The sequence below is a fragment of the Rhinolophus sinicus genome, chromosome 18, assembly GCF_057876585.1.
Source record: "Rhinolophus sinicus isolate RSI-liver-muscle chromosome 18, RSI-T2T, whole genome shotgun sequence".
In the NCBI taxonomy this organism is placed as follows: Eukaryota; Metazoa; Chordata; class Mammalia; order Chiroptera; family Rhinolophidae; genus Rhinolophus; species Rhinolophus sinicus.
Window position 1 is genome coordinate 117,814,964 of NC_142518.1, and position 13,483 is coordinate 117,828,446.

Here is a 13,483-nt window from a genome sequence, read left to right on the forward strand (position 1 = left end):
CATCTAGGTAAAGCCCAGACTGTGTCCTGTGCTGGCGGCTGCATTTGGCGCCGCCGCCGCCCGGGGGTCCCCCAGGTCCGCCAGCATCGGGCTGGAGGCAGAGCGTTGCCAGCCTTGAACAGTTCACCCTGTTCAAGGCTGAGGTTCCATGATGTGGGGAGAAAATCCGAATGGCATTGGAGTGGGACTCGGGAGGGCTGATAACAGGGACAGGGCCGGAGCGCCTGTGCTTTAGGAAGTAACCACACTGCATGGCGCATCTGCAGCTCAGGTCAGCAAACATGTACTGAGCCCTGACTGTGCCTGGGTACAAAGACGGAAACAAGAAGCTCTCAAGGAGTTCCGGAAGCTTATGGAAGCACTGAGACCACTACAGACTGCAGGGCGGAGGCAAACTGGCACATGCTGGGGCCACTGAGTGCCTTCACCCTGCTAGGTGCTTTATGTACTTTGACCCCTGAATTCCCATCACAACCATTGGAGAAAGTGAATTCTTCTCCTGGGGCTGTCATAACAAAATATACCTGGTGTGGCTTAAACAACAGATATTTATTTTTCCACAGTTTTGAAGCCTGGAGTCTAAGATCCAGGTGCCAGAGGGTCGGTTTCTCCGGAGGCCTCCGCCTTGGCTTGCAGACGGCCATTTCTCATGGCGACTTCCCGTGATCTTTCCTCTGTGTGTGCATCCACAGTGTCTACTGTGTCCTCTTCTGCTCAGGACATGAGTCAGATTGGATTAGGGCCCACCTAAGTGACCTTGTGGAACCTAATGACTCTATAAAGGCCCTGTCTCCAAATACAGTCACATCCTGAGGTCCTGGAGGTTAGGACTTCAATCATGAATTATACATATAATAGATACATCATAGGAGATGGTAAATACTGTTATTCCCCCATTTTACAGATTGAAAACTGAGTCTGGGAGATGCATAGGAACTTGCCTACAGTCACACGGCTGGAAGTCACAACCAGGTTTTTTGTTTGTTTTTTTCTCACAGCTAGGTCTTTTTTGGATGATTTCAACTCTCAGAATTGTTCTCTCACCTCCTCACTGTCCAAGTATGAAGGTGAATGGGATAAATGTTCTAAGAGATGTGTGAAGGGCTCTGATCTGAAAGGGACCTGAAGAGCATTTCTTCTCCCCCGTGGCTAAACATGGGACCTCAGACACTTCTGTTATTGTATTTTCAGGGACTTCTAATTCACTGGGTGATATCCCAGAGGAGGTACCAGAGGGCTGTCCATGATTACCTCCATGGACAGAGAGCTCATTTCCTCACAAGAAATCGTTCTGCTATTTTATCCCAGAGCCCCCTGAGAAATTATAGCATTTAACTAGGAAACTCACCACCCTTCCGCAGGTTCTCGCAGGACTCACCGTCAGAACAGCCCTCCAGCAGGCGGAGTTGGAGCTCGATGGTCCCGGACAGCTCCCGGAGTCGCAGCAGCTTCTCCACCCGGTGGCTGCTCACCTGGGCCACATCCAGGGGCTTGTTCCCTACAGGCAGCAGGGGCAGCGTCACCACCACTGAGCAGTTTCTGGAAGGAGCATGCGCTGTGCCTGACTGAGCCTCACGTCCCGTGGCTGCAGAACAGCGGCGACAGAGGGTCCCACAGAAGCTGCCCAACAGCGAGCATCAGCTCCCTGTCTGTACCTCATACTGAGGGGAAGGAGAAGGCCAGCTAGGAAGAGGCTAGGCTGGAATTCAAACCCAGGCAGTCCAGCTGCTCCCTCTCGGTTATAGGAAGGGCTCAATGCTAGAGCAGGGGAGGAGCTGCTTGGTCTCAGGGCTGCAGCCAGGAGAGCCCCACAAGAGGAGAGCAGGTACCAGAAATCCCACCATTAGAGCCCTGGTCCGCCAGGCCCAAAAGGTGCCACCTCACTGGGGTACCGGCCTGCAATTCTAATAAGGGCCACTAGATGGCAGGGCTGCCGAGGTGGTGGTGGACCCACTGAGGAGAGCAAAACTGAAGGTCAGGTCACCTTACCATGGGGCAGGCAGCCCAGACCCAGTCACCCACCTCCAGCTCCTGGGAGAAGTAGGTCTCACAGGGCCTGCGGTTTCAAAGGGTCAGATTCAGGTGCAGGCAGTGGTCTGGAGTGCGGTCCAGTTGGCAGTGGGAATACAGCAGGTGCCCATCTTGACCCCTAGTGTGTTCCCCACAGACCAAAAGGACCTGGAACAAGAGAGTGGTGTGTCAGCGGCCAGGGAGGCACAGGCACACAGCTTCTTCCCCCCACCATGCCCTAGTCCAGGCCACCAGGACTGTCACCATAGCCGACGTGGTGTCCCAGCCTCTATTCCTGCCCCAGCCCACAGCCCGCCCTTCCTCCACGTGGCAGCCAGAATGCCCTTTAAAAAAAAATGCAAGCCAGACCTTATGCCCTGCTCACAGCGCTCTGCCTTCCATTGTACTTAAAGGGGAAACTGGTCTCCTTGGCATGGCCTGTGGGTCTGCGTTAACTTGGCATAAGTAAAACACAAAAATGTTTTCTGAGTGAATGGATGAATAGATCTGGGGCTGGTCAACTATGGTTCCTGGGCCAAATGCCGCTCACCACCTATTCTTTATCAATACACTTTATTGGACAATGGCCACACCCATTCATTTACACAGCTGTGATGACTTTCATGGCACAATGGCAGACTGTATGGTTTGCAAAGCCTGAAATATTTACTACCTGGCCTTTTACAGAAAGTTTGTGACCCACGGGCTGGGTGGATGCATGGGTGGGAGGGAGGGAGGCACAATCAACCAGCTGACAAACCCAGGAGGAATGTTGGGGGGAAAGAGGTCCCAATACCTCACCTCTGTGATGACAGTGGCTTTTGTTTGTGTTACGTGTTCTTCCTGTGTTCTCTTCAACCTTACAATTACCCTACCTGCTGGAACCTGTTGCTTCTCACATTCCTCAGATGAAACACTGGATTCTCAGAGAGGAGACATGCCCGGCCCATGGTCATCCAGCCAGCAAATCGCCAAAACACAATCGCTGCTGTGTTCACCGAGCTGGGACTCGCGTTACCTAAAGCAGTAGGGTGCAGCAGAAACACAGCCCCGATTGCCGGAGGGCTCCCCGCTGCCCACCATAACGGACACCCCGGAACCCAGCTCCAGACTGTGATTTTGGCCACTGTTGCCGCAGGTGGCCTTCTCTCCCGCCCGTCATCCCAGGGCCCCAGGCACATGCCCGCACCTCATGCCCCCCCCTTGCAGGACCTCGGTCACATCACTGGGCCTTCGTGCACGCGTGTGTCCCCACCTCCACATGGCAGAATGGGGCGTCCTCACGGTGTTGGGCGTGTGAGGATGGCTGCCTGGGGGAATGCAGGGCGGGCCGCAGGGATTCATAAAGCCTCAGCTGAGCCGGATGTGGGGACCTAGAACCCCCACGATCCAACAGTGATGACGAGACCGACGGCCCCTGGAGGGTGTTCTCAGCCGTCCACGAAAGTCCATTACAATTAACCACCCCTCTCTGGGCCCTACTGCTGACAAACCAGGCGACTTAGGATAAACAACGAAGCAGGTCCCTGTAACTAAGGAGCTCCTGTCACTCGTAAGAAGGGAGGAGGACGCCCTGTCTCAGATACCACAGTGAATGCGTCTGGAGGCAGGATGACACAAATGCTGCAGCAAGTCACAGCCATGACACTGCCATGTGCCTGGCCTGTTCTGAGTACTTTCCAAGCATTGAGTCTTTGAATCCTCACCCTCTGTGTTACAGATGAGGGAATGCGCACAGAGAGGTCGGGCGCTGTTCTCAAGGCCACACAGCGAGGCAGTGGCAGAGCTCAGGCTCCTTAGCCTGTGCGACGGTGACTGACACACACTGTCACCGGGGTCACACAAGTGCAACGTGCGCAGCTCCTCTGGCCTTGAGCTGGGTAATCTCCCCTGAAAAGTGAATCCTTAAGCTTTTGGGCGGTTTTATCATACGACTCACAGTACCGGTAATACCAACACATGTTCTACAAATCAACCCTGCCTCTGTTACATAAAAGTGCTTTGATATTTTCCAGAGTGTTCTATTTTGTATCATTTTTAAGTGCTGGTCGCCATCAACTGAACGATTTCAAGATGCACTAATGGATCACGGTTCACAGATTGTAAAACGCCAGACTGCCACCTGTGAAAGGGAGGGCCCCTCGGCACGGTGTGGCCGGTGCCCAGCCCGGCTCGGCCAGAGGCCTCCACCAGGGCTCAGCCAGCACAGTGTTCAAACACTAGTGCGGGTCGAGCACAGCTAGAGTCGGGCCCACAGAATGGTTTCATTTTGCCTGCATAGAGCTTACTTTTCTTTTTTTTTTTTTTGAAAGATTGTAACATTTCACAGAACCACCCAGATCCTCAACTTCTGAAATGATCAGATCTGGCAACTCTGAGTAACTGCTGTGTGGGGAGGTCTGCTGCCTGCTAGAAGAAGCTGGGTGCCCCCGCATCAGCTCAGCACCCCCGTCTCACTCCAGCTCAGGACCCCGTAGGCATTGGGATGTGGGTCTGCCCGAGGACCTTGGTATTAAATAACTAAGGCGAATCCAACAGGTACACAGTGACCCTTAGAACCCTGGCACCGTGCGCGGGGCTCTGCCACCTGAAGGCATAACTGCCAGATGCCTGGGAACGTGGGAAGGAGGACTCCCTGTCCCTGTTGCTTCCAGGTGACTGCTTGCTTCACGACAGCCGTGCAGTGACCCCTGTCGTCCTCGTCCCCAGCCTCTGTGGCCCTTCCAGGAACCCAGGCCCTTCCGGTCCCATCTAGAGGCCCGCAGATGATGTTTGTTGTGACTTGTCCTGAGCTGTGGCTCTCGCAGGGCTGGCCTATGTATGTGCACTGGCTCTAGGCCCAGACTGCCGTTTGCTGGCTGTGTGACGCTGAGCATGTCTTTGAAATTCGCTGCGTGTCTGGCTTCCCCTGTGAAATGGAACGTAGTAGCATGTATCGTGCAGGGTTTGGGGAGGATTAAATAGGTAACCCTTATGAAGTGCCCGATAAATACCAGGAGTCACTCCACACCGAAATCGCTGGGGCACCTTGTCTGCCTGGCCGTGTATGGAGACTGTGTGTGGGGTTCCCTGGGCAGGAGGCTCTGTCACCAGCTCAGGGTGAGGCTGGAGGCGATGGGCTTGTGTTTCAAGCCCACCCTTTGTGTTCATCATTCCCCAGGGTGCTCTGGTAACCATGGCAACCCAGCTTACAGGTTGCCAAGTTCAAAACAATATATTTCCAAGCAAGAAGTTTTGCTGACATCACCCATCCCGACAAGAAGGGAATGAAGGCTCCAGGGTGCTCATTAGTCTCTGTTCACACGTCTCCCTAAGCGACGCCATCCAAGCCATTAGTATCGGGGCGCAGCGAGAGCCGCGAGCACCCCTGCTGCACTGACACTGCCTGGACGAGCCTGAGCTCTGGGGCCCCACTGACTGAGATGCGCGCCGGACTCAGCTGCTTCCTGTACGACACTGGGCAGGTGGCCGGCCCTGTCTGTGCTTCAGCTCCTCGCGGGAAGCATGGGCCTCGCCCAAGGCTCCTGAAGTGAATGGCTCCTGTGTGAAAGGAAGCTCAGAGCCCAGTGCCTCGCACACAGTAGGCCTGCACACACTGTCCTCCGTGGCTTCTCGGGTCTGCTGGTGCCCCCAGACTGGGCCTACCTGCTGAAAACACACGGCTTTCCCTGCGGAACCGCAGCACAGAGCTTCACGTACAAAGACCGTAATCACAACAGCATTTATAATGACGAAAAATGGCAAGCAATGCAAATACCTGACAATAGAGCGTTGATTAAATAAAGCAAGGAGTATCCATAGACGGGAATGTGATGCGTCTGTTTAAAATGGGGGTGCACATATGTTTATCGCTGCAGGACGGGTTACTGAAGACAGAGCAGATCCTGAGAGCGCACGTCACAGGGAGGCACTGGGACGTCGGGGTGCTCGTGGTTGTGGGGGCTCCTCTTTGTTCAGCGTGTGCTGTGTCTCCCATGCTTTTCACCACACACGTGTGTGCAACACAACAGCCCTAACAGAAACCCCCAGTTCACAACAGCCTGATCAACATCAACCCGTCTCAGGGCTTGGGACAAACTCCACATTGGCCGCGGGCCTTCTGGGTGCCGCTGGCTCAGGGACAGTCTCCTTCTGCCTGGTCCAAAGCCTGAGCCGTCTGCTGTGCGTGTCCCACCCACCCTGCCTTGTGCCCACTCCGGGCCTGGGCACACGTTCCAGGGACAGAGGTGGCCATGCTCAGACCCTGCAGGCAGCATCGTGAAGGAGCACGTGAATGCGTCCTTCATGCTCCGGAATTCTGCTGTGAGGTCTCCTTGGTGAGGCCTTTCCGGGCCCCTTCCCCTCTCTCGGCCCTGTGGACACTGTCCCCTTAGAACCGGCCAGCCTGAGCTGTCAGCCCTGCCCATGGCCTCCCTGGAACTGTCTCCTGTCTGAGGCAAAAGTGGACGGTCTGGCCCCCCCACGGTACCGGCGGGAAACAGCCCACAGTGACGAGCTGTGGGAAAAGCCTCTCGGGAAGGGCACCTGCAGCCATTCTCTGGTGGGGCCCCTGTGATTCCGGGAGGCGGAGGCCGTGCGTGGACCCAGGGGCCAGTCAGCCCCTCTATTCACAGTTCCCCCAAACAGCTACTCTGTTGAGAATTCCTTTAAGTGTGCTGTGGTGGCCCCACTGTTTCTACCCAAATCCCCGTTCTCTGTGTCTCCCCGCTGGGGCCGTACGGCCATGCATGCGAGGGACACGAGGAGACACTTGAGACCAGTGTGTCACCTCCTCCGCCTGCTGTCACGTGAGACGTGTGCCCCGGCTTCGGCTGAGCTCTGTGGGACACACCCACGCCCTCGGGAGGCTTGGCTTCTGCCCCGTCCTTATCAGTTCGCCCCCCCCCCACCCCCACATACTTATCTCTGGGAAATCAAGCCCGCCCACGCCACCGGGCCAGGCCGGTCCAAACAAAGGAGAAGGGGCGGCCGTTGGAACGTGACTGGAATGAGGTGGGAAAGGAGACACGGGAAGGACATACGTCCTGGGAAAGCACAGCTGCTGCGTCAGCTATCCCCCTTCTCAGAAGCCCACAGGCCTCGGCGTCTCACGGGATTGGGCCCGGCCCCGCCTCTGCCACACACTAGCTCTGTGACTTGGAGCAGGTCACTGTCCCTCTCTCAGCAAGTGTTCTCATCGGCCACACGGGGCCGATGGCGTGGGTCTGAGGGTCGTTGTGGTGCCTGGTTGGCACAGCCCCTGTGCAGTGCGGGCACTCACGCCGGTGACTGTCTGTCACCCTCTTCTCCATCCTCAGCGTCACTCAGTGGCAGAAACAGTGAGACCCTGCAGCTCGGTCCTCAGCCCTTCCTGCAGGGACACTGAAGGGCAGGACACTGCTCACCAGAGCAGTGACAGTGACGGTACAGGAGGTAGGGGCGGTGGCATTCAGGCAGCTTCACCGCCGTCTGCTTGGCCCCCATTTTATTGACCAAGAAGCTGACGTGAAGTGCCCGGCGCACCAGCTGGCACAAGACAGAGCCGGGACCAGAGCCCCATGTGCTCCCGGGGGCTCACGCGGGGTCCACTCCTGAGCCAGTGGCAGCAAGGAAACGCTGAATACTGAGTCCATCCGTCGTCCCTGGGAACCCTGGTTCCCTGGGACAGGGACGAAGAGGACATGGCAGAGAGAGGGAGTGAACAGTGGCAGGAAAATGGATTAGGGAGTGGGGAGGGGCTGCCTGCCATTAATCACCATGAAGAGTAGGTCCCAGAGAGCTGCCTCTGGCTGCAGGGTGATTGATGACCCTTTTAATTTCCCAATTATGCAGGGGCACGTGGGGGAGGGGCTCCTCCCCGGGGGAGCGGGGACATCTGTGCGATGCCCCAGAGCGAGGCAGGGAGGGCTCTGGGGACACCCCGGGTAGTTTCCTGAAGAGCCTGAGCCTAGGGCAGAGCTTGGAGGAGCTGCAGACGGGGTCCCGGAGCTGCAGGATCCGGGGAGACAGCACAGGTCTCCCAGAGGCCATGGCGGGCTCCACTCCCCACCCTCGCTGAAAGAGAACTCAACTAAATTTCTGTCGCGAGTCCTCCTCCTTCCCCAACGGCGGGATCTTAATCTTGTCCCTGAGTTGTGTCTGAGCTCCGGACGTCAAGACAGGCTGAGAGCCGGGGGCAACTGGCTGCTGGAGATTCTCCGGGGGGCGCAGGGGCCTCCTGGTTCATCCATCATCCCGTCCCACCCTCAGCCATCCGCTGAGGGCGGCTGCTCAGAACCCTCACCTTCCTGCTCACACCCACCTGCTTCTCTGTGTTTCTGCTGTGCACCGAGGAGCAGGGGGGTCCTGCCAACACTGTTTCTGGTCCCAACTGCACAGACGGACCCCAGACGGTCCCGAGGACACCGCCCTCCTCACCGGGGCTCCACTGACACCCAGGACGCAGGGGTGGCCTCCAGGCTGTCGTCCTCTCCTCGTCCCAGCCCGGGGCAGGGCACAGTGAGTGCGTCAGCCATCACCCCGGCCCCCGTCCTGCCCACACGGCCGGTCCTCTGAGTCCTTCTTCCCCAAGAAGCCAAGAGCAGCCACACCGTGCCGAGGGGCCCTCGCTTTCACAGGCCGCAGTCTGGCGTTTTACAATCTGTGAACCGTGATCCATTAGTGCATCTTGAAATCGTTTAGCTGATGGCGACCAGCACTTAAAAATGCTCATTCTCTGTTCCCTTCACCAAAATGTTAGTCCCATGATGCCAAAAACCCTGGTTTTACTGTCACTGTACCCAACACTTATCACAGGGGCCGAGCAAGCAGTCGACGAATGAATGAAAGGTCGAGTGTGAGCCATGGCTGCTTTTACCCCCCTGCCGCCCACCCCGGGGCACAGGAAGTGAGGACACCCCATGATCTGAGCCTCAGAAACATGCCCCCCCCCCATCCTGCCTCCCGCTTCCTCCGGTCCTGAGCCGCCAGCTCAGTGCCCCACCCTGTCGCCTTGGAAGCCACACTTTTCCAAAACGGACGAAAACGCTCCTCTCCCAGGGCTTCCCCTTCTCGTTTTTTGCGCCTGTGGAATCCAGCCACGCACCAAGGTCGACTCGAGACTCCGTGTGCTGAATTTGGGAGCTCCAAATGCGGAGAGATGGTTGTGGGTGCTCGGATTCCAATGGCGGCAGCCACAGATGTTCCCCATTCCCCTGAGAAGCACCCTCAGCAAAACCAACACTTGTTTCTCCCAGAGCGACACCGCGACCGCGTTATATGAGGGAATGAGACGGCCGGTCAGCATGGCAAGCCCAGAGGATGACGGCCCCTGCTAATCAATAAGCCGCTGTCACTGCCCTAAGGATGCTCGCCTGTGGCCAGCTCACATGACCAGAGACACCTGCTCACCACTCTTCCCTCACCTTCCAGAGACGGGCATGTGACAGCCCCAGATCTCTCACCTGTGGCTTCTCCTTCCATCCCATCAATCAACCCAGTATCGCTGTCCTTGGGCTCCTGATTTCCTCCCTTTCCCAATGCGATAAAAATAATGTGCTCTGGTGAGACACAAACCCGCAGAAACAAGCAGCTGCTGCAGAAATGCAATCGCTGCCACATCTGAGCTGATGGCCACGGAGGCCCTGGCGAGACCCCTGGTCCACCACAGGTACCCAGGCCAAAAAACTGGCAGCTGTGTTATGGCCGCTGCTTCTGCTTCTGCTGTCCGTGTCCCAAGCACATAGCTAGAGACCTCGTGTACACTAGTGCTTGTAAATGAATTAAGGGTAAAGCTGGGATTTCTCCTAAAATTATGTTGTAGCTGTCCCGCGTGTCACAGACAGAAGCACTGGGTCACTGCTCCCATACCAGCCGTCTCCCTAACCTGTGCTTGGGACTCGGCGCCCTGGCCCTCGACCAGGAATTTCCCCGGCAACAGCCCGCACAGACACACACAACAGTCCTACTGCCTGGAGGGTATTTGCACAGCACACAGTCATTAAGAGACAGCTCTGAAATGTATTTGCAGAAATCAAATTGCCGGTATGCATGACTAAACGCTGAATCGGGACTCGATATGTCCCGAAAGGTCAACTCTCTCAAGATGCCATTTTCTGAGAATAAAGATAATGTAGACCTGCGTTCACAGCCCCACACGTGCTCAGGATGGAAAAGCATCATTCAGCTGTAGCCTGAGAGAAAAGCAACGCTGTTTCCACTGGAATCAGCTCATGGACAAAGACATTCTTTTCTGATTGAACAAATACCATAAAACAAATTTTTGGCAAATGCAGAATCCCAACTCACCCTCACAAAAAAAATAAATAAGACTTTCCATCTCCTGGAAGACTCAGGCAGAGTTGGGGTACAAGCAACAGAAATGGGGTGGTGAGGCTGACAGAAATCCAATCCTGGACTACTGAGCAATAAAACACTGCGTGCGCCACGGGGGTGCATCAAAATCAGAGCTGGCTTCCCAAGCAGGGACACCCAGGTGCCACATCGGACGCGTGGGCTCCGAGGCAGGCAGTGAGGCTCTGCAGACCCAGACAGGGAGAGGTGACGCCGAGCGGGTGTTTGGGCCTTAACCAAATTCCTCGTATCCTGGCAGGAGCAAGCGTTTCCTCACTGGGCTGCATCCCTGCTCACGTGCAGCTCCATCCTTGGTGCGCGCTCCGGAACGCTCCCCCCACCACTGTCACCACCTCCGTCAGAACTTGCTGATCTCCTGAGTTAAATATTCAGAAGGATCTGGTTTAATTGTTTGTCGGCTCTTCTAAGAGAGCAGGAGATGTACCTGTGTGGTTCACGTCTACACCCCCAGCAACGAGGCTGAGGTGTGAGATTTGGGTGCAGGCAGCATAGGTGCCCAGTAACTCTGTTAAACGATGGAGGAAATGACTGAGTGACCTTTACCACAGAAAGACACCTGGGCTCGCACTTACATGTAAGCCAAGTCATGGTTATGACCTTCCACCCCAGTGGGACTTTGGGGATGTAAGTGTAGAGATCTGGGACAACCTCATTTTACTCACCAATGAAAGGGTTAGGTCGTATTTGGATGTCAGACTGCATTTCATTTCCCATCAGCTTCTCTCTCTTATTCAACCGAAATCAGACACAGAATTTGCATGTTTACAACACATAAAAAGGAGCTGCTGTACTTGGAGTCTGGGGTGGGAGGGCCGTCGCACAGCTGTGTGGTGAGTGCGCTCACCCGTGATTCGTGGCAAGACAGAGCGGGGTTGGGGACAGGACGTGGCACTGGAACCTTGGTGGCGATACTTTTAGCTGTCGTTTATGCTACATGCCAAGCACTGTTTTAGCACCATGCACGCGTTACGGTCTCAGTATCTTTATATGACAGAGGATGACACTGAAGAACGGGGGACGAGGAGGGAGGCAAGGTCAAACGTACTGAAGGAAATTGATCCGGTAACTGTGGGAACTGGGGTTTGAATGCAGGAGGGCAGACACAGGTGCCCGGGTCTTACACATCGTGCCATCTTAGAGACCTCACTGGCTTTGCAGTTCACCCAAAGTCTGCCCTGAACAGGCTGTTTGCACCTGGGGGGTGGCTGTGCCACTTCAAGACAGCGTCCTGCGTTAACCGGCGAGTATGTGCTCACGGCGACCTGCAGTCTGTTCACGCCTGTTTGTACCCAGGCCCTTGGCTGTCCCTTCCCACATGCCTCTGAGCTTGGGTGTGTGACTGGCTGTGGCCCCAGGACCAGGGCCAGGATGATGCCGTCACAAACCTGAAGGTGCTTGGGTGGTGGCACTTGTCCTCGCCTGCTGCACTCAGGCACCTCATGGCCGTGATATGAAGGAGTTCAGACTAACCTGCTCGATGACAACACACACGCTCAGCACCCCAGCTCACGTGGACACAGCCCTTAGGCCTGTGTCATCCAGTCCCCGTGAAGCCACCAGCTGACCCAGAGAGCCTCCGTGGTACCCAGCCCAGTGCTAAGAATAAAGGGAGTTTATTCCAGAAAGCTCTGACTGAACAAGATCTCAAGAGGAGGTATGTGTGGCCAAGTGTCACAATTAGGGACAAAGAACTCTCCTGGTTGAGTCCAGACAAAGTCCTGTCCAGAGGCACCCCCCCCCCCCCGGAAGGCAGCAGTGACCATGCCATCCCCCCCATCACAGCCAGAACCACGTGGCCCAGGGCCACTCTGACCCCAGGCTGAAGTACTCGTGTGTCAGCCCCTCACACAGAGCAGCAGTCCAGTCCAGTGGTTTTGAGAGAAAACATACATACACCACAGAAAAACATTTCCATTAGTCCTTGGTGGTTTTTTTTTAAAATCAAGACAGTGCAGATAGTTTTTATAAAGTTACATTTATCAAAATCTTAAAGGAATGTCATGACTCTGACATATGCCCTTCCTCAATTTTTTATGTAAAGATGTCCTTTCTACATTAACTAATGGTAATAAATGCTACTTCTTCTATCTTTTTAATGGCCTATTCAGCAAAATTAAAAATTGATAACATTTTGTAGTTTTATTTTTTAAATTCAATGCTAATAGGCACTGGTTGCTAACCCAACACTAAGCCCTGAGCTTGTAGCAACTAACCTTCAGAACAGCCCTCTGACTTTGGCCCTCATTACTCGTACTTTCAGAGGAGCAGCCTGAGAGACGCAGAGGTCAGGGGACACGCAGAGATCTGGGCCTCAGAGCTGGGCTCATGTGACACGGCTGAGGACACCCGGCCCAGGCCACCCCCTGAGCCAGTTGGTGCTCACCGAACCGACCGAGCTGGTCCTGCGCCGGGCACTGGACATGGCCCAACAGAGGACACCATAGCTTCCTGCCACCGAGACACACCAGGAAGGACCCGACCCATCCCTTGGGTGTGGAATGTGGCCCCGGCACCTCTGGGCCGTGGGATACGCGGTGGACCTGCGATGGGAGGATCCAATAGGTGAAACATTCTTCCTCTCAGAGGGTCACTTAAAAGGCTTGTTCTGCTTCAGAAGGCCTGTCTTTTTCTTCCTATTGGAAGTGGCTTCCCACAAACCTGGAGGACAGCCCCGCACCAGTTCCAATAAAGAATAGGTCGGACCAGGAGGAAGGCAGGCGGCCTGGTCCCCTCCAACCTAAGAAAAGGAGTCCTCAGACATGAAGAAACTGGGGGGGACGCTTTCTTGTCCCCGCCTCCTGCCTCATACTGAGTGAAGGGCCTCCAAAGGGGACGGAGTCGGATCCCAGGACACAGAAGGGACTGTACACGAGACAGCGCAGACTTTGTTCTCAAGCTTCGCTGTGTCAGACTCGCCTGCATTAAAAACTACGGATTCTAGTGCGGCCGTTCTAGACTGCCTCTCTGATGGGTGTGTGTTCAGTGTCACACACCAACGTCTGCAAACCGGATGTGCGTCTCCTGCCGGCAGCCTCCGTGCTGTGCCCCACACACACACAAGCACAGGATGGTGTTTCATGCGACCTCTGGGGACCACGTGCTCTCCCTCAGATCCATGTGCTGGGCACCGACCAAGGTGCCC

The 13,483-nt window shown here is 55.6% G+C and overlaps 1 long non-coding RNA gene across 1 annotated transcript in view; it reads right to left on the minus strand.

Annotated features, from left to right (window-relative positions):
• Positions 1 to 528: 528 nt before the first annotated feature.
• The window catches only part of LOC148754715 (uncharacterized), a 122,693-nt gene continuing 109,738 nt past the window's right edge, over positions 529 to 13,483 (minus strand). Inside the window, exons 9-12 of the long non-coding RNA XR_016019969.1 lie at positions 2,380 to 3,028; positions 2,023 to 2,178; positions 1,379 to 1,498; positions 529 to 710 (exon numbers count right to left, since the gene is read on the minus strand). This is a non-coding gene — a long non-coding RNA (uncharacterized LOC148754715). The remainder of the gene's footprint in view (positions 711 to 1,378; positions 1,499 to 2,022; positions 2,179 to 2,379; positions 3,029 to 13,483) is intronic.